The following is a 20,700-nucleotide window of genomic DNA, read 5'->3' as shown; positions in this document are numbered from 1 at the left end:
ATGACGGCAAATGAATCACTTAGCTCAAACTTCAGGGCGAAGACCCCTTTTAACTTGATTCCAGTGATCCATACTGCCGCAGGAGTCTGCGCGAAGGACGATTCCCCCATCGAATTACTGGCTTGTTTTCGGGGTGGTGAGATTGGTTTCATCCGTCCACATCTCAAGACGATGTGAAACATTCGCAGATCAGATTAACCATTGACTTCGATTTTGTTCGTATTGCGGGAATGACGGCCGATTTCAACTATAGCGTTTACGTTGCGGTTGTGGCTGCGGCAAACCAGCATTCGGTCTCCGACCCAGTTATACATAATAATTCAGTAGTGAAGCGGTTGACGTCATTTGATGACACATTCGCTAGCAAAACTATAATCTGAAATTTGAATCAATAGTTTTACCGCAGCGAAAAATACTCCAATGAACCATGCATTCACTGTTTAGGGAATTGATACCGAACTGGAGGTATTGGTTGTCTCACCAAAGTCGCGAAGGTGGAGCTAAAATGTAGAGCAAAACGGAGGCAGAGCCGAGGTTTTGGCCAACACTTCAGTTCCACCCGAGACAAAATGAAAAGTTACTATCCGTCACGCCTTGCAAACAATTTCACACACCCCCCCCCCCCCCCCGCCCCCTGGCAATCATACAGCTTATAGGAAACGTTTGTAAAACGGAATGGAATCACATATCTGACTAATGGACCTTTCTCGACTTTAAATAGTCAGGCAAGGATCCTATACTAGTAGATGTACGCGTGGTGCATTTGGATGAAGGCATTTCGTTCTTCATATGCTACCATTCGCCGATACAAAAACTCCGCAGTGTAAAGCCAGTCGTGCCCACCGCAGCTTGACGGGTAATCTGTCGATTGGCCCGTGTTTTGCGCAAAAGAAGGGCCACCTCGGTGCAATGCCTTGTTGATTTCAATGACATTTCCCAATTCTTCCTGTCAGTTGGTGTAAAGCAGTAAGCAGCGGTAGGATTCAGCTAGATTCATGTCGAAAATGTTGAATTTTTTGATTTTTCGACGCGTACATGTACACTGTTGTGCATTTCAAATAGGAGTAAAACACCAATTTTATATTCTCCCCGCAAACGCTTGCAACAAATCGCTGAGTACGTCGCAAGGTGCAGCTCGTTTGCAAAGTGCTTCGAGTTCCGATTTCCAGATCCTGGTGTACTACAGACTGTATATAAAAAAACTGACCCACCTTCTTCGCTTAACAAAATAAGAAAATAATTGCAGTGTGTTGTCGTTATCGCTGGGATTAACTTAACTTCGTGTTCAATACTGGAGGGTATAACGCCAAATCAAGTTAACGCCTGCGCCGTTTGTGAAAATTTTGTTTTGAACAACCTTGGAGGAATTATACTCAAGTATAATTCCTCCAAGGAACAACCAAGTCCGCCTCGTCTTTTATTATGCTTGTTGACGCTTTGCAGTCATTTTTTACTTTCTGTTCTTTTCAACGATTTCGACGTGAAAACAGTATTAAGGGGAAAATTATAAATCCATGTTGTTTATAGTCGAGGGACTCCAATTTGATAAGCAGGATTGTCATCCAATTTGCCTCTGAGGCGAACACGTAATGTTTGAATGGGAATTGAGTAGAAAAAAATTGTGGCCTCGATAAACTTCTACTCTTTGGGTTCGATTCATGCATAGTTTGATAAGGCTGAATTCCCCGATAGCGTTTTTTGTGGCGAATTACGTTCGGCTCCAACGAGTATTAGGATGCAAATTACCGACTAGAGCGGTTGGTTGAAGTGGAAGCATCCTCATTTGTCTCATATTCCGGCGCACTACCTGATGATTTTAATTACCATGATGTCAAACTGCTAGGGTAGAGGAGATCTTACCGCGGCGGCAATCGCATCGGGAGTCGCTCTTAGTGTAATCAGACTTTCAAAGTGTCTTCAATCAAGCCTTAAAATGACCGCTCGAAGTGGGTTGCGCACGCGTGTGGCGACCATCAACTCTATCGTCGTTTAAGCATCTAATTATTTTAGATTACAGCCATCAAAAGCATCAATTCTCCCTCATGAACACTCAAACATTTAGTTTTGATTTCATCGGCTTATTCAGAAAAATATACCTATCTTTAGAGCTGTATATCTAAAAAGCTACGCACGACAAGTGTCCAAAATTCATACACATCTTGGATAAGTGCTTAACACAGTTAATGTCAATTTCAGTACGGTAGTTTAAAACTTATTGAACAGCCATGACATTTTATAGAATACACATGTACATCCAAAATCAGATAATCAGTAATTTACCATTTTCTTTCAGAATATGTCAGACCCAATCAGCCTCGCGACCACAAAGCAAAAAAGAATATCGACATTCATCAGCCTCAAGAATAACAGCCTACATCGGTCTGATTGTTGTATATGGCAGCTTTGGCAGTCCATGACCATGATTGGCTGCCATAAATTTGACGTCATCAGTATGTCTAAGCGAATAGGTTTTTTACGGATCCGTCACGCGTGAAAATGTTATTTTTCCTTGACTGGAACACTTTTTGATAACTAAGAACTGTCATTTACGGACAATTTGTGTATGATGGCGTCATTATAGCAGTAGCCAAAAAGTGTAAAAATGTTTCTGTGCGACAATCTTTTAGAAATATTAACAATATACGACTTTAAAAACACACAGGTTTTTTTTTCTGAATAACCTGATATGAAGTGATTTTGATTCAAAACCTGCCATGAAGAATCTCTGGTACAATTCAAATTTCAACCCTTAAAAGAACGAAGTCTTCTATATATTTAGCCTTAAAGGGCGTGAACTCCTTCGTCCTGGCAAAAAAGGTCTGATCCTTCCTTCTTAAATATTGATCTCTTCGTCAATCGGGATTAGATCCGCATGAATGGCTTTTTCGGCGGAAAGGTTAATTTATTAATGGGCATCGGATTATTGTTCAGTAGGGGTCTTCAATTGCGCTGACTGCTTTAGACCGACTTGCGATCAAAATATCGTGTGTACATGAGATTTAGGGGAAAAAACGTGGTGTAAGCCTCCATGATTTATATTTGAATACGAATGAAATTGTGGTACAAATATGACAAATGTAGTTGGTCATAATGAACAAGGGCAAATTTTCAGATATTGTATCAGGTTAAGCATGCGTAGCAGTATACCTCGGTTAGCTGTAATGCTAATGCATCACTGCACCCCAATATTTCCGTGGTTTATTTAATTCAATTCAATACTGGCTATTTTTTTGTTTCGGGCTTTATATGAGATAACAGACGAGTTAGATATCAGTGTGATCTATTTTGATTAAAACCAGCAACACCTGAGAAATCGGCCATTAACTGCACCGAAAGATTACTATGAATGATATGGTGACGACGGAGTCTGGCCATTATACATATTTATGGAAAATGTTATGGACATGTGTGTATTATCTTTGATACGGGTCCATACAATGTACATGCAGAAAGTCGCCATGATCAGACTCCACTGCGGTTTTCAGTCATCATGCGCATCTGCTTCGGGACATTCTGTTCTGACTTCCGCCGAGCGTGTTGCTGATTCAATGACCGCAAATGAATATATCGACTTAATTTCAGACATGTACGGAAAAGTCAGGGCTTTCTTTTGAAATGTCGCCTGTCGCAATATTTAAACTCGTTCCAACTTATGAGAGCTTTAACATTAGAAGTTGGGTGATATATTTTATATCCTTATCCTCATTTGACTTCCACTTTGATGATGGGAAGAGCCACGTCGCACTTATATATTAAGAAATCTTTGATCACTCTCGTAGCGTGGACTTAGAGGAAGTGAGAAGAGGCTCAAGCAATCGGTGTATTAGCCAACGGATGAATGCGACACGTTGTTAAATGGTCTTTACAGTCACCAGGGTTTAAACAGAAGGACAGCATCATGCTTTTTCACGAAGAATGGTATTTTTCCTTAAAGGGCCAAAGGAATTATTAAGGGCATTATTACCATGGTGTCGGCCATCCAGTCATCTTCCAAATCTGAAAGAAGACAATGATAAAGAAGACAGTGATAAAGTGACAGGTATGATGAGCAACTCTGCTACGTCACCGTTTAGCCTAAACTCCGTATTGTATCGGGTGGCTCAAAAAAACCTTCCAAAATAAAATTTGCAATAAGGAGTCGTCTCAAATTGCTTGGATACCATGAGCATCTAAGTAAATGTCCTCAAAAATTATTTGACAATTGCCGCGAATTTAAAAGAAATTACTTGGTCCTAAAAGGATAACCGCGATACACTTTTTGTGGACCCATTATATCCAATTGAAGGGCCAATGCTGCTGTCGATGCAGCGGTATCTAGTGCATGGATGATCGTATAACTTTTAACTTTTAAGATCGTTGCTGTTTATACATTACATTAACTGATTCAAACGTCAACTGAATTTTGTGAATTTTGAGGTGATTTAGTACCAAAAATCGGCGGTCTTACGAACAAGCGCGAGGATCCGAGAAACATATCGCTCTTCGGAAATTTAAAAAAGGGTTATAAGGTAGAGGTAAAAAAACCTGCGTGGTGTTTCGTAAAACATTGGCGACACGTGACCACTAGACACTGTTTGGATATGCAGAGATTTTCTCTCAATCTGCCTCTGGCTGTTATGGCGATGACAGGAAGCTCATCGGAGATGACTTCGTGGAATTGCTTTTCAGAAATGCAATAGGAAATGCCGGTTTCTGGTTACAGCATTACGCAATTGCAAAAGTTGTTGGGTGAAGCCCAGCAAACGAGAGCAAAGGCGCGAAATTTTCTTGTAGGAAAGTGCTCGGGGGTCTCTCCTCGGAAATGTATTTCAATATTTTGGCCAGCACTGATGCTTTTCCAAGCATCTGGATCTGAGGAAAATTAAGATGTGTGTGTGTGGGGGGGGGGGGGGCTGCTGCTGCTGCTTCGACGACCATTACGTCTCTTGGTTGTTGTAGGGGGCCTCTTGCTTAAAATAAAATCAGACATGTAGGAAGAATATTTTTGTCTTATTGCACAATTTAAAAACATCTTGGGTTGTAAAGCACGGACATGTCATAATTATTCCCTAAAGATCCACGTTTACAACATCTATATTAGGCCTAACTGGAACAATGAAGGAGTATTGATAAGGTTTCAATGGATTTAGATCTGCATGTACAGTAGAACCCCTCTACTAAAAACACCCTCAGGACTGACAAATTCTGTCCTTAACAGAGAGGTGTCCTGATTAGAGAGGTCAATTCGAATGGAAAGAACCAATTTGGGACCAAAACTAGTGTCCTCAATAGAGAGGTTGTCCTTAATAGAGAGGGTTCCGCTAAGGAAGGTTCCACTGCATTGGCAAAAACCTGTTGTGTGGGAAAGTTCATCGGACGGACTCGGCGAACCTGCTTCTCCGTAAAATGCAAGAGAATATCAATGCCAAGCTCTGGAAAAACATCTTGGATTGTGGTCGTTCATTAGTGGGGCAGAGAAACGGATTCTGGGTAACGGACATTGGCTGAATATGTTGGTCTTCAAACTCTGCGTGTTGCTTTTCTGACTGGTGACAGTGATACACTACACACGTCCTCTCCTTAGTACCATCTTTAAGAGGTTACGTTTTGAAGCCTCTCGTAGGCTAAACTTCCGTGTAGTTGATCAAAATCATATCGATCGCCTGAGCAATCCACAATAAAATCCAGCGAAAACTTTCCCAAAAACTCTGGCATACAAAAGCCCAGAAGGCTCATTTCGAGATTCGAAGTTCAAAACTCGACTTCGAAATTCAAAACTTGAAATTGATTAATGACCAATGGTCTTCGTGTGTGTAATTTTGTTATCACTGTATGTTCTATGTGCACTATGTACGTGCCCACAGGCAGCTGCAGTGATGCAGACACATCGTAACGGTAGATTACAGTCCCATCGGCACAGTCTCATGATGTGTGCTGTTGGGTAGAAGTAAAACAAGAAACACAGAAACGAAACAGAAACACAGAAACGCAGAAACGAAACGCAGAAACGAAAATCAAACGGGTTTTCATAAAAGTTGGAATCAAGCGGCACGCCGATACTTTCCTTGCCCAATCCGTTGTTATTGTCGTTTAAAAGTAAAATCTGAGGTTGGTGGGTTGCGGTCAGCCGGAATGCAATAGAGTTGTTGAGGGGATACATTGAGCAACTTGGGGGGGGGGGGGGGGGAGGGGGCGGCACGATATGGGTGAAGTCTTTTGAGGTGGTGGTGTAGTACCTTGGTAGGTTCGATTCGATTCCTACAGCATGTTATTTTAAATGAAGGTGCAGTGCAACATCTTGCCTTGTAGTGTTCAATTTACATGAAGTACCAGGATCATCCTACAAATCCCGTCTGATGCAGCACTAAATGCAAGGTACGGTACCAGTACATGGGTGAATCATTTCGACGTTATGTGAGACGTGAGAGACCAATTTTGGCGACTAGAATAGAGTAAAGTGGGGGGGGGGGGGGGCGGGCACTAGACTTGGACTTGGAGTAACTCAATCTTGCCTGCCCAGCTGCTGCCTTTAAATAGTCCCTTTAAATATCTGTTTATGTTAATGAGGTTGCAGTAGGGAAGTTCAGCCTAGTGTCGTGCACAGGCCATGGAATGTACAAAAGAACAGGACTCGCTATTCGAAGGACTATTTTCTATTTACGCCGTGTAGTACATACATGTAGTGTATTGGCACGATCAAGGCCGGATGCTGCCAATCTGCGCACACGTTGATGAGGCTAAAAGGGGTATTGGGAAATGAGCATTCAGCTCCTTCCATTCCGACTGAATACCAGTTTTAGTTACACCCGCGTTCGCGGCCACAACCATGGCAACAAGATGGAGTCTGCAGACCAGAATTCGCCACAAGACTGGTTTCTGCGTTTCGTTTCTGTGTTTCTGTGTTTCTGTTTCGTTTCTGTGTTTCTTGTTTTACAACTACCCTGTGCTGTTGGTGATATACGGCCTGTGCTACTCCATACAGGTGCGGCTTGGCGTATTTTTTTTTCGTTACGAGGATGACTATCGAAAGGAGCTGGGAACAAAAGGAGGGTCTTCATGCAACTAATATGCACATTTAGGGGACTGGGTCGTGTTTCATTAACCGATATATTTCTGATGCAAACATGAACAGTTTCGATATACTGTGAGATAGGAGAGACCCCCTTATTGGCGATTTAGTACAGCTCAATATCGTCTAGCTGGCTGTTGCTTATAGATTCCCTTTAATGTGAATCAGGTTGAATCACTTCTATGCCCTAGGCCCAGTGCCCTAGGCCTGGTGCACTAAAATGTTAAGGTACCGCACCGGGAGACTTCACAAAATGAAGAGTTACCGATGCGGCGTTGAACAGTATGTAATGCGGATATTGATATGATTGGCCAGCCAATTAGTTCTTGTGTTGTAAGACGGCTGATTAATTGTCATTGGTCAATTCTAAGTTTTGAATTTTGAGATGTCGAGTTTTGAATTTCGAAGTTAAGTTTTGAATTTCGAAGTCGAGTTTTGAATTTCGAAGTCAAGTTTTGAATTTCGAAGTCGAGTTTTGAATTTCGAATTTCGAAATCAGCCTTCTGGGCTTTCGTACTGGCACGCCTTCGTTCGGAACTGATCATCATAAATTCCTTGCAAAAGGATAATAATGGTCTTTATTATTCATGGTTGGTAATACAAGATAATTGCTCGACAAACAGTTGCAAAAGTACGTCTTCGGGTGTTGCAAGTTCTAAAATAAGTTCAACTTACATATAAGAAAAGGTCATTACCGGCATTATAATTCCCTGCACACCAACAACATTTTCCAGGATATCTCCTGTATCTCTGTGGGTTAATCAATGTTTGAGTTACCAAGACTTGCATACAACGTCTAAGGAACATGCTGGGGATGGCAAATTCAATACCATTACTGTAATATGTGCATGTATATCGACAGAGCCAGTAAAAGCCTTTCCAAGCCACCCCGCTGGTAATTAAGGGTTGACCATACATGTGTCACCATTTGGTTAGAAAGTGATATCCTCAAGTCATAGAACTCTTTCAAACCGAGGTGAATTCCAATGTCAAGGCTGGAAGTCTCATCCTTGTTTTCCAGAGAGCAGCCTCCTATGTTTTAAATGTGCATTCATTTTATTGTGAAGGAGTTTCATTATTGTTTTAGGATTTCAAGTTCCAGCCAAAATGGCGGCGCCTATGGCCAACCTTCAAGCAGCATGATTGCACTGAGGTAAATACATCTTTGATAATTATCAAGGGTCTCCCGTAGCATTCGCCTTTTGGTCCGGAAAGAGCGTTAATATGGCGTTAATACTGTAACCCTTATTTATTAAGATGTGATGTTATGATATCATTAGCCATAAATTGACCGAGAATCGCCGGAAAGTATGAAATACATCCTGGCCAGTTTTTGTCTCCCGATTTATATGGCTTTTCAATTTTGCGATGGAAGACATCAGTAATTCATATCAAGCAAGATCCGCGGCTTTCGAGAGGAAAAAGACTACACAACTTTGAGCTAAAGCACCGCGAGCAACGGTTGAGTAATACCGGTAACCAGATTTTTCTGGGTTGCAACATCCGTAATTATTGCTCAAGGCTAAATTACGCTTTATCAGTCGTGAAGCGGAGCACCACGAATAGGATGCGCAATTACCGGGGTATAAACTCAAAGAAATAAAAAATAGGCGCGTAAGTAGGGGGCGGATTGGCTGTCGGCAAGAAAAGTGTTCTGCTCTGTTAGTCAGGCAAAAGCCCACCTCAACAAAGGACTTGGTATTTGAAGGAAAACAGAACAAAAATGAGAATACTTACTATATCACGCAGTGATAATTTTTATTGTTTACAAAGCAGGCGAAAATTATGTTACGTTCATTTGTTCATTAAGTGGCGTTTATACGTTTATTTGTCATTGACCTTGCCGGATTAGGCCAATATCGACCACCATGGATCTGTTTCGTGGCGGTCGGTGTTATGAAGATTTGCCCTAATAACCCTCTGATAAGACAGTAGGCCCAGGTAATATACCATGTATTGGGCTAGAGATCAATTAGTTTAAATGCGAGGCACAAAATAACGAAATGTCTTTATTTTTGGTTATCTCTTCTTCTAGCGCTTTACGACGCGCTTTCTGATATTACTTACAATTTCAATAGGTACATGCATTGGACATAACGAAATAAATAAAGTTCACGATTGTGGTAGGGGACTTAAACAGTGCCTATGACCAGACAGAAGCATAAATCGCGGAGTGAGTCGCTAAAGTGGAGACAGGCTAACGTTAGCACCTCTTGAAATTTGACGCGCGATTTTCATAGACTTGCGATCTTTAGCCAAATAATCAACTGTACAATTTCTCTTATGGACTCTAACAGTGCCTGTGACCAGAGTGCTTAAACATGTACTTTGCGGCATGAATCGCTTAAGTGGGGTAGGAATCTACATTCATACATGTTAACAATCCTCCAAATGAGCGAAAACTAAGTAAAAGACGTCGCCAAATACGGAACGATAGGTTTTTATAAGAGGTTTGAAGTCGATATGATAAAAATGTTACAAGTGGCTATAGCAATATCAAAATACATGTACAACATCTTGGTAAAATACAGCATTTGGCATTTTCCATAACTTTTCACATATATAATATACCGTCCGTTGAGTTTCTCTTGCACCAAGTTTTCGAATGAGAGCTTGAATATCATTAATCATGTTTTGTCTCAAACTCACTTGTGTCATATGTTTATTTTATTCTATGTTCGTGTTTATATTCTGTAGTGTTTTCTGAACCGATTTGGTGTTAGACAAATCAAATTGACTCTAATTTGCGCCTTTCGCTATCTTTTTCCTAAGTTCTTTCTAGACTTAGTTCTGTGTTGACGTACGCATGTCGGTAACGCGTAAACTTGTCCTCGGAATTGGCCTCAACTATTGATACGTTGGTTCGTTGGAGCACGTTCGATCTCAAAATGATGACCCCAGTAGTGAAAGGGCTAAAAAAGAAATAATGGGGGAAAAACTAATTGAATGATACATTTGATTTGCAGCACTTACCTTTCGAGTTATACTGTAACAAATGTGTAATATTTGCGTTGCTTACTCCGCCCGACTTCGATTCCAATCAGTACTATCATTCACGCAAAGTGGAGATCAGGCTTAAGATTTCGGAACAAACCAGAATCTAGTAGAAGAGGTATTTCCAATGAAAAATGAAAACAATCCTGATAGACATAGTTTAAGTTTTTAAATCTCCAAGAACGACTCCAAAATTTAGAGAGAAAAAAACAACCGTCGAAGCCGTCATTGATCAGAAATTGATGATAATGCTTATCAATCTAGGATTTGCCGGGTCATGGGGTGTAAGCCTGGGGGTATCTTATCCAGCTATTTCACAAATGTCTGTTAAAAGTTCATTTGTTCACTCGATTCAAGTAAATCAAGTTAATCTCAGTCCAGATTAATATCCGAGTTAACCACTTCTCCTTGTCCTTTCCATTCTGATCGGGATTGGTTCCTTCTGCATACCGCTGACTATCGTGACAGATTCACTGACGGAGGTTCGGGGGCCGCGTGACTGCTGGCAGTGACTGCTGCGGAAGGTGACTGAACCACAGCCACTGGACGAAGGAAAACTGGTGACTTGAAATATACTACGATGGCGGTGGGGCTTGATCAAGGAAGCGTATACTTTTTGGGGGAAAAGGGGTAAAACCTACATCACAAATACTACGCTGTAGTGATTTAAGATTAAAGGAATAAGCTTTGACACTGAAGTGGCTGGGTCCGCAAATATAAACCTCTCCACACCAAGGTTCCGAAGTTCGTGTATTGGTGTGAGGGCATTCACAATGCCTCCAGTCTAAACAGTCTTAGCCGAAGTCCGAACAAATTCCGAAATGCCCTATGAAATGCTAACTACTAGTAGTTCAGGCGATATTTCAAAAGCTGCTGTTGGCATTGGTAACTGTCGAAATGTGCGTGCGTGGGTGTGCTACTATCTTCATCACCTCATCATACTTCATTGACATTACAGGCACACATTGACATAGACCACTGTTGCAATCAACGACACAGTCGCTATCCAAGTAGCATTATAGAGGTAATTATCATTATCATACCTCATTAGCATGTGAACCAATCGCGTCGCGTCCTTTGCGATCACGGCAAAGCCTCATGGAATAATGTCTTTCAACGTTGAATAATTTTTCATATTCCATGCCTACAACTTCAATTTCTTCATAATCCATGGCTAGAAGTTCAATACTAATATAATATCCAAGATAAAGTTACAAGAAGTAGTCAATAGGGGTCTCTCACCTCTCACTGTATGTCCACACTATTCACGCTTGTACGAGGAATACATTCAATGCTGAATCTAACAACACCCAGTGCCCTTACTCTGTATATTAGTCACTGGAAGATGGCCCATTTCACTCCTTGCTTCTACTTCACCTATAGTCTCATTGCAAACGCCTCAGTTCTATGATATCACATTCACTTTCAGCTGTCATGCAACGCAACAACTGTGCTATCTGCCATCGCACATCAACGAAGAAGTGCAGCCGCCCACATTCCACCTCACGTCTGTCCGACCAGCTGCAATCCTCGAGGACGCCCCACTGTACCACGATTTCACTACGATGTTTGACAAGAAGGAGCAGTGCGCGAGATAGGCTAATGAGCAGACTTCCCTCGCTTGAGTTTCGGAAGAATGTTCCATATCGCGCTAAGCTGACCACTGCTGACCATGACAGGCGTGCATTGGACTGGTACAGGTTGGAACTGAACATTGAATATGCTGGTGGTGACGCTTTCTGATGAGAAGTTGGTCGTGACTGATGCAGTATCCTTGGACTTGTCCACAGCATCGTTCAATCATTGCTCTCTGAGCTGCCTTGATTCTGCCTTGATTCTGCACCCAAATACTAAGACCAAATGCCTGTTGACTGTGCTTTAAGAGAGACTGGCGCCATGCCTAGAGATATGACTGACCCCTATTGGCAAATTTGTATGACTTTATCTTGCCTACCTAGCTGCTGCCTATAGTCTCCCTTTAACTGCGGAACACTTCAAAGTCGATAAAATGCCATGTTCCACCTTTTAATGTGTTCAGACTGCCATTTTCAAAATAATCAAGTCAGGACACTGCCTTCTAGTCTAATAATAAATTTTGCTTTCCTCAATATAACATTTCTTCTTCTTCAATGCTTTCATCATTCCAAACTTCTCCTCCTCTGACTTTTACAGGGGTACAGTCCTGGCAATCAAAACCCAAATACTGAGACCAAATGCCTGTTGACTGTGCTTTAAGAGAGACTGGCGCCATGCCTAGTCTCTCTTAAAGCACAGTCAACAGACACCAACCCCCTCAGACTCAGAAACCACAAACGCCCAACCCTTCCTGCTACCCTAATACTTCTGGTTTACATTGTAATCAAAAGCGGTTCCATCGTATTTGTTGAGACTGGCGACTCCACCGACATTTGGAGCAAGCGGAAATAATTGCGAGGATGCTGTTACAGTAAAGTTTGCCTAACACAATTTAACTGTGTATCTAAAATCCAACATTGGTCAGTACACTTACTTTTGCGGCTAAATAGGCCCTAGACAGTTTCAGAATACGAACCAAAATCAATAAAAAAATATCATCACAACTGCATTTAACCAGCAGACTGATACTTTCGTTTGTCTTGCGTAGTGTGATGCACTATCATCAGCACGAATAAATCGTGGATTGCCAGCCTTTGTAAATAAAACATTTTTAGCGATTGCAAGAAGAAATCTTTCCAACATTTTGGACTTACCGCATTGATTTGGTGGGGAATACAAGTGAGGTTGGCGATAAATCTTCTTGGCGATCTCCCTACCGCTATTTTGGATGCTGACAACAGCTGAATTATCATCAGGTCGAGAAATTTTAAGAGTGAATACGCCACCTTGATCTCTTCTGATTTCTGGAAAACCACACAATGCCATGTAATAGTTCTCTACACTGATGAAGTCCTCCTGCTTGTTTCTGTAACAAGAAAAGGAACACGTTGAAATATCAAACTTTAACAGAGTCAAATAATAGTATAGATGCATACTGTTGTTTGGCTACAGAAGCATTAAAGCACAGTCAACAGACACCAACCCCCTCGGACTCAGAAACCACAAACGCCCAACCCTTCCTGCTACCCTAATACTTCTGGATTGTTTGATAGCACATTCTTGCTAAAAGGCAATTATCAACGATATCCTGAAATAGTTTTATTCTCGCTGAGCATTTGCATACAGCATTTTATCAAATTGATTATGTTTCAATTCAGGGTTATCAAATAATAGGAAATTGCTCGGGTTTTTTATGTTCAAATATGGATTTGACAGGCACAAGATTTTAAATTGGGATGTCGTGTTCGCAAAAATCGTATTCGGAAATAAGGTGAAGGGGTACAAAGTAAGCTTTGATGGAAATGAATTACAATACTATCATGCGATGGTTAATATTGTTATCAATTTGTATCAATACTCTGAATGTATTTGATCAGTTACCCAAGAGTTTCATTTTCAGTCTCATTTAAATAATTGAATGCAAAGCATTCTCATGTAAATATACATAGTATTGGAGCACACATTGTCAAGGTTACACACTAGTAATTCAGTGCGCGAGACTAGGTTGTATAGAAAAATTTGAATTTGAATTTCTGATACATGGTCTCTGTCACCAGTACGGATGTGTTTTGCATTATAAATACGAATTTTTTTATAAATTTCTTCTTTATAAAAGGAAAATAATTATGAAATTGTGCTCTCATGGGTCAAATTAACCCGTCGCGGCCGAAAAGTCAATTCACGGATCATAATGGTCGAAAAAGACCTCCAAACCTCAGACCCCCAAACTCTAAAATTATCGCGGTCAACCCACAACATAAATGTTATGGCTTGTAGAACTACATGTACCATAGGTACCATAGGTACCATAGGTACATGTAGGCCTCTATTAGACCTCCAGGTACTACTTTCATCGGAACGTCTGGGAAAAAGTTATGAGCCGCTAGATGTCGCCAAATAAACTAGTTAATTATTTAGCATTTTCTTACTAGTGTGTACCCTCAAGTAAAATCCAAGATGGCCGCCTGCCTGCAGACATACCGGATATTATGACCAATTCATTGAAGCCAGAAACCAAGACAAGTACCGTGTGAGGAAAAACCGATAAACAAATTAAAGAGAGAGTTCAATAGAGTAGATTGGGTGGCGCCGCAAGGTGGCGTCGGGAGATTCTTGATAATAGTGACGTCATTTGAAAACCTGTCATTAAAAGTTTTAACCATTATTTCATTATACCATGACAACATAATGTTTGATTATGGGTGACATGATTATTAACTGGGTATGGATTGACTAAGCGATGAAATATGATCCGTTGTTTGACTTAGGGAAACAATAGGCGGTGGCAATGGGCCCAATTGGTGGTTTCCGGGCTCTGTCCAAAATGTTCAGTTCGGGGACTGATTTTTGTTCGACAGTGTGATTAGAAGATTCCTCCTTGGGGACAATCTTAAGAAGTGCTGATGCACTGCCGAGTGTGAGATGTGAGAAGTGACACCTATTCATCAAAAGGATGAACTTAATCAACCTTGTCCTGCCTGTAGCAATAGTGTCGCTGAACTACTACTAGATACAATAGTATTCTCGACAGGTCAATCACGTCCGCTTCAGAGTAATCAATTGACACAATTAACGATGAATAGGGATCACATTTTTCGTTTATTTGTATGGTCAACTCGTGTCAATTTTCTTTACTGATCATCGGATGATATTCCCCCAATTCGTTTCCATCAAATGTCATTTATAAAGTGGACAACAAATTTACTCTTTACGGCAGGAAAATTAGTAAGGGGTCATCTCAGTATATACTGATGCCGTAAATAACTCCTTTTTTGGTTATGGGGAGTGGGTTTTGATATTTTGATAATGTTAAGATTTCATTTTTTTGTAAACCTTCTGGCTTCACTTTAAGAGGCAAAGATACTGTGTGATCTTTCTAAAATTCTTCCAAGTCTGTAACCTTTCACAAAAAAAATACAACAATGTTGTTTGCTTCAGTACTGATATCTAGTATGTATTTTGGGTCAGTGACAAATATTGAAGAAATAAAACAAACTTTAAGGTCTCCCTTCTCTTCCTAATTATGAGAAACAATGGTTGGAGAAAGGAATAAGCACACCTGCTTGTTTTTCTCTGCCGAACTCCTAATGAATGCGTGAACAATGGTCATAACTCATAGAAAGGTACTCCAAGCAATTTTTATTGAATTTATGAATGGTGAGCGGCGAAGTATTGTACTGGTCGCACACTTCATAAAGAGTGAGGAGATTTATGGGTTTTCTGTACACTGGACAGTCACAAGGCCTAGGCACATGTCAAATTCTTTAGCAAAGTAAATTAATCACAAAAATTTCCACAGAGGGGGCAAAAAAAATTAGCCTTTTTGTCTGTCATTTTTCTGTGCCGGAATTCTTCATTAATATTTGTTGGTCTTTTTAGGGGATGGGGTCCACAGAGAAATTTATAACGAAATTTGTTTTGGTTTCAGTCAATTTTGAAATGACCCCTATACATTCAATGACCAACACTTTCAAATTACACACGTCACATTGCCAACAGACCTGAAAGGTGTTGGTCGCATCTCCCATCGCATGAGAGACTATTTCTGATTTTGTTTGCGATTTGGCATGGTGAAGCAACATGGCCTGTAATAATATATCCAGCCCGATGTCTTTTATTGAAGAGGAAATTCTTAATATTACCACGGTACGGTTGTGTGTTTCACTTACAGGTTACATTATTCACGGACCTGTGTTTCTGACAATTGCTGCGCTAGGAATCCTTGGGAACAGCCTTGCATATGTTGTCCTCGGTACCGAGTCGCGACCGTCCTCTACTTCTGTACTTCTCAGGTCGTTAGCTATAGCAGACACGGCCGTTCTGTTATGCGATGCGTGGAACCGCTCCTTTCAGACGTTAGGATTTTATTACGGAGATCGCGAAGTTATAGTCATCTTGATCACGCTATGGCCATATGTGTACCCTTTACTCTGGTTTTGTAAAACTATCGCTATCTATCTCGTGGTGTTCGTGTCTATTGAGCGATACATAGCGGTGAGTAAACCACTACAGGCGGCTTTGATCTGCACTGTGAGGAATGCAAGGATTGCTGTCACTAGTTTAGTTGTGTTCTCCATTGGGTACAACATCCCAAAAATATGGTCTAATTTGATGAGCGATATCTACTATCATCTCATTTACGTTCTCGGATTATATTTTCTAATCTTGTTCGTTATACCTTTTACGGCTATGATATTCACCAGTGTAAAACTAATCAGTGCAATTAGGCGAGGTAATCTCAGTGGAAGCGGCAGATTGCGAAAACAGACAGACCACCTTACAGTCCGGATTGTAACGGTTGCGGGGTGCTTCTTGGCACTGGAATCCCCTGCACTTATCGTGAATCTTGTGAACGCGGTTAATTTATGGTTCCCGTTTACAGCTGATGTTCAAGTCCTAGCTGATATCTTGGCCATCGCATACAGCTTAGGAAGTGTCAATTCGTTTATTAACTTTTATCTTTATATGTTGACTGGGAGGAATTTTAGGCGTGCCGCCATGCGATTAGTCACTCGCTGTGAGTGTAGTAAACCGAGAGGTAGCCAAACTTCATCCGCGGCATTGCATCAGAATAGTGGTGAGGGACGAGATGATCATAGGTTTTAGCGGAACAAATCCAGGACTTATACGTACATTAGATTGCCACCTTTAGTACCAAATTATTCCGAGCAGTTATAGTAGTGTGATGAGGCGGTCCTGTTATAGAACATGCGGACTAGGTTTGAAAATTGTCTGCTTTGGAGGATGCTTCGTTGTATCTAGCTTTCTTTACCATTTTTTGCGAGGTGGTTTGGAAATGACATATTGCGTATTTCCCTTTTTTATTTTTGTCCCTAACAGATAAGCTGCCACAGTGCCAACCCAGTGCCAATCACATTCAGATCATCACATAACTATGAAACGTGATGTGATTTAATTTTTGATCTTTAAACCATATTTTCACCACAGTGCAATCTGAAATATAACGGTTTTTAGAAAGAAGCGACGATTTGGAAATGGCATGCCTAGCCAAGTGCGGGGTAAAATCGCCGGCATTTTTTCATCGTACTTTTATTCTTGTCAATATCTGTTTAAGGCATTAACCTGACTGCGCGTGCGACTACCAAGTTTAACTGCAATGGCCACTCAAAACTTAATCAGCAGGAGATGAAAATTCCCGTGTCAACAAATTCAAGCGATGGCCTAGATTTTCTGCTGATAAGATACACCGGCTAATATTTATTTCTATATTGACCCTGATATCTACTGAATGTAATACATATGGGAATGAAATGAATATGGGAACCTCGAGAACCTCGCCTCCACCTCCGTACATTTTCTCTGCCTCCTGCTCGTCGACCACTTCCCTGAAGTAAGTACATGTATATGGGAAACTCCTTGGCCAAGTACATCGACTGCTTCTCTATACACGCTCCTTCCCTTCTGCTTGTCAACCTCGTGTCTGGAGCAAGCTTCGCTTTAGTCGAGTGCCTTGACTGCTTCTCCAAACACGCTCCCTCCCAACAGCTCGCTAACCATGTCTCTGAAGTAAGTTCGGGAACCTTCTTTTCCAACTTCCTCGACAACATCTCCATACACGCTCCCTCCCTATAACTCGTTCATCACTCCTATGATGTAAGTATGGGGAAGCACTGAATTGGAATAATTACGAAATTGTTCCCTCATGCGTAGTAATTAGTTCCGCAGTTACAATCGCCTGACCGAATCGAGATATCAAGATCTCGTTTTTCTCATTTCCTCATTTTTCTTGCAGAAAAGTTCCCCATCCACTCATACAGGCACTTTGGGTCTCTCAAAGGTAGAAATATGATCGTCCGAGTTTTTTGGGTCACCTTGTATTAAACACCTGCATGTATTAGACTTGTAAATAATCTGGTTTCCGTGGTTTTCGCAAGTCGTACAAGGCCATACTAGTGGGGGAAGATGGAGCCAAAAGCCATTGTGACCTCGCTACTGCCAATATGACTCGCCCCAGTCATGAATGTCCGCACTGGACCCGAATTTGGCCAGACTATGGGTGTATTGCCTGGCAAATTTCACAACCTGTAGACCCCAAGCTCAAGCTGGTGAAAGCGAATCGTGCAGGTTATCAGGTTGTGACGATGCATAGGTTGCACATCATACGACTCCCACTGTGACTTTCATCTTTGAGAGTTAAATACAGTCGTCTAATAACAACTGAACTTACGAACGTTTTCATATTAGGGAGATGCGGGTTCAAGTCTCTATGGCCTGACGGTTGACTCGAGGAACCAACCCGAGAAGGAACACGTGACAACACATGGACGGATTCGCACTAAATTTATAATCAGAGTAATTTGCGATCGAGCACACAAGTTATAATACTACCGATAGCTTCAGTACGTTTGTTTGTTAAGGCCTATCGTCGCCCATGAAAGATGTTCCGTGGGGATCATGGGTGTGGGTTTAAATAAACAAATGCAACGACTCCAGTCTATTCAGACGTTTCGTATAATTGGTACTTTTTCAATGAATGACTTTACAAATTTGGTCAACCAGGTTAAGTACTATTGCGAACAGAGAATGTAGTTTACGCTACGTCGTAACAAAAGTCAGCCGCGATACCCCAACGTGTTCAGGTTTGTTGTTGTTTATCTGCGCTTTCATTGGTTGAGGTTTGTGGGGGCGTGGCTTCCTAGAAATTTAGTGCATAGAGTCGGCCGATAGGTGGCTCTAGCTGTGCGTTCCAGAAAGCAAAATGGCGGTTCAAGTGAATGATGCAGCGAGTTACAAAGAGGGGGATCATGAGGTCAGTGCTATCCAGATATGCCCTGATAACCCTTTGATAAGACAGTAGATCAAGTTTCGAATATTAGCTCAGTTCGGACCATGTGGTGGATTTGTGGTAAATTCTCATAACAAAGTTATGCCGGACCGTCCTGACAAACAGTGAACACTCGAGTAAAGATCCTAGTCGATTGACCGGTACAACTATTTCATTATCAGTTGCCCGCAAATCTGCGCGAAAGAGCTAATTATAAACGCCTGTGATCCTACAGATTTCCACTTTCCCCGATTTATTATTGCTGAAATTTGCGCAGATTTGCCGTGATTTTCACCCAAATCACTAGTCCATGTAATGAAGTTAAGGAGGAAACTAACATTGGTGAGCATGGTTAGTTTGTTACAAAAGTACATGGAAAGGATAGCCGCAGACTTATTGGCGCAAGCCAGATTTACCGTGCGATCAAGCATCTTAAAAGGGTACGTCAATCGCCAATAGTGGGCAGGAAAACAGAAAATGAGGTTATAAATAAAGCCGCAGTGCAGTTATCATGCATGCAACTTTATTGTAACTTGGTGTAGTACATTGTACATGTAGTTGTATATTTGTGAATAGTGTAAGCGGCAAGTAAAACACATGCTGTACGAGGGTGGTCATACCAGTATGCGTTCCTCTTCAATAGAGCACATCGAGACGCTTTTGCATGTCGTGTTGCGACGTACATTGTACGAATACTGGGAAGGGCTGTTTCCACCGAACGCGGTTATCGCAGCGATTTGCGATCAGTTTGTCGTTGCGACGGTCGCAGAGGATCACTTTCATGGATTACCCAATAACAGTTTCCACCAGTACAGTGCGATTCAGTCAAATAGTATCAGCCGCTCCGATCATCGCTGGAAATCACTTTCAGACTGATTTTAATGCGATTACCCGCACGGGTACCAATCAGAATGTTCGTTATACCGATCCAAAATTCATTAGTAGGCCCTAGTGTGAACAGACTTTGAATCAACTGCATCAATGTAATTATAGAAGTTAAATAAAATTCATGAATAAGAATATTTTGAAGTTTTTTTACTCACTTCAGACAAATGGCTAGTCTTTCTTTCGGTGTTATAGCTTCTCGATAGTTCGTATCTTCTTTCATCAAGTCTCCCTCTATCAAGTTCAGGATCTCTCAAAACTGACGTGTACTTATACGGAAATACTGGTGAAACTTGTCTTCGTACGAATAAAGTTCTCTCACTAGCTGATGATACTCCCCGTATTTCTTTCTCTTCTGGAATATTATCATGAACCCATATTCCATGCTGCCTCTTTCGATTTCTTGTCCTGGTATGAAGATACAAGGCCAAAATCTCATCTAATTCAACGTCTGTTTCTTGCATGTCAGCCATTTGCAAAAACACTTCGGATGTCTCGTTGCGATTACTCGCGAGATTTCCCGTATTCGGTGGGAACTGTAAATCGACAAAATCGTCGCGATGATCGCTCCGTCGGTCGCAGCGGTTTTGGTGGAAACAGGCCTTTACTGAGTACTGTCGCACCGCAACTGAACGATTTAAAACGCTGCGATTTTTGATTATATTCGCTGCTATGTGCCAAAAAATCACTCGACCATGGGTAAAACCGGTACCAGCTGGGTTTGATAATGATAGCAGCCACCTGTGATGGACGATAGAACGAGCGATTTTTTTTCTTCCATGCTGATTATGATCGCAGGCCGCAGCGGTTTAAAATCGTTTAGTGATGATCACAGACAGCAAAACAATTGCTTATTACTCGACCGCAGAGTACATTTGTTTTCAACTTGATGATAGCGAGGGGCCGCTTTGAT

The 20,700-nt window shown here is 41.4% G+C and overlaps 1 protein-coding gene across 1 annotated transcript in view; it reads right to left on the bottom strand.

The window, feature by feature from the left end:
* The window catches only part of LOC135486534 (trissin receptor-like), a 120,946-nt gene extending 110,801 nt beyond the window's left edge, over nt 1–10,145 (bottom strand). The window contains exon 1 of the mRNA XM_064769387.1: nt 10,022–10,145. The gene's annotated coding sequence lies outside the window, so the exon portion shown is untranslated. The remainder of the gene's footprint in view (nt 1–10,021) is intronic.
* Nucleotides 10,146–20,700: the final 10,555 nt, after the last annotated feature.

This window comes from Lineus longissimus, chromosome 4 (assembly GCF_910592395.1).
Source record: "Lineus longissimus chromosome 4, tnLinLong1.2, whole genome shotgun sequence".
In the NCBI taxonomy this organism is placed as follows: Eukaryota; Metazoa; Nemertea; class Pilidiophora; order Heteronemertea; family Lineidae; genus Lineus; species Lineus longissimus.
The sequence above is the reverse complement of the archived record's forward strand: the minus strand, read 5'-3'. Positions and strand labels throughout refer to the sequence as shown.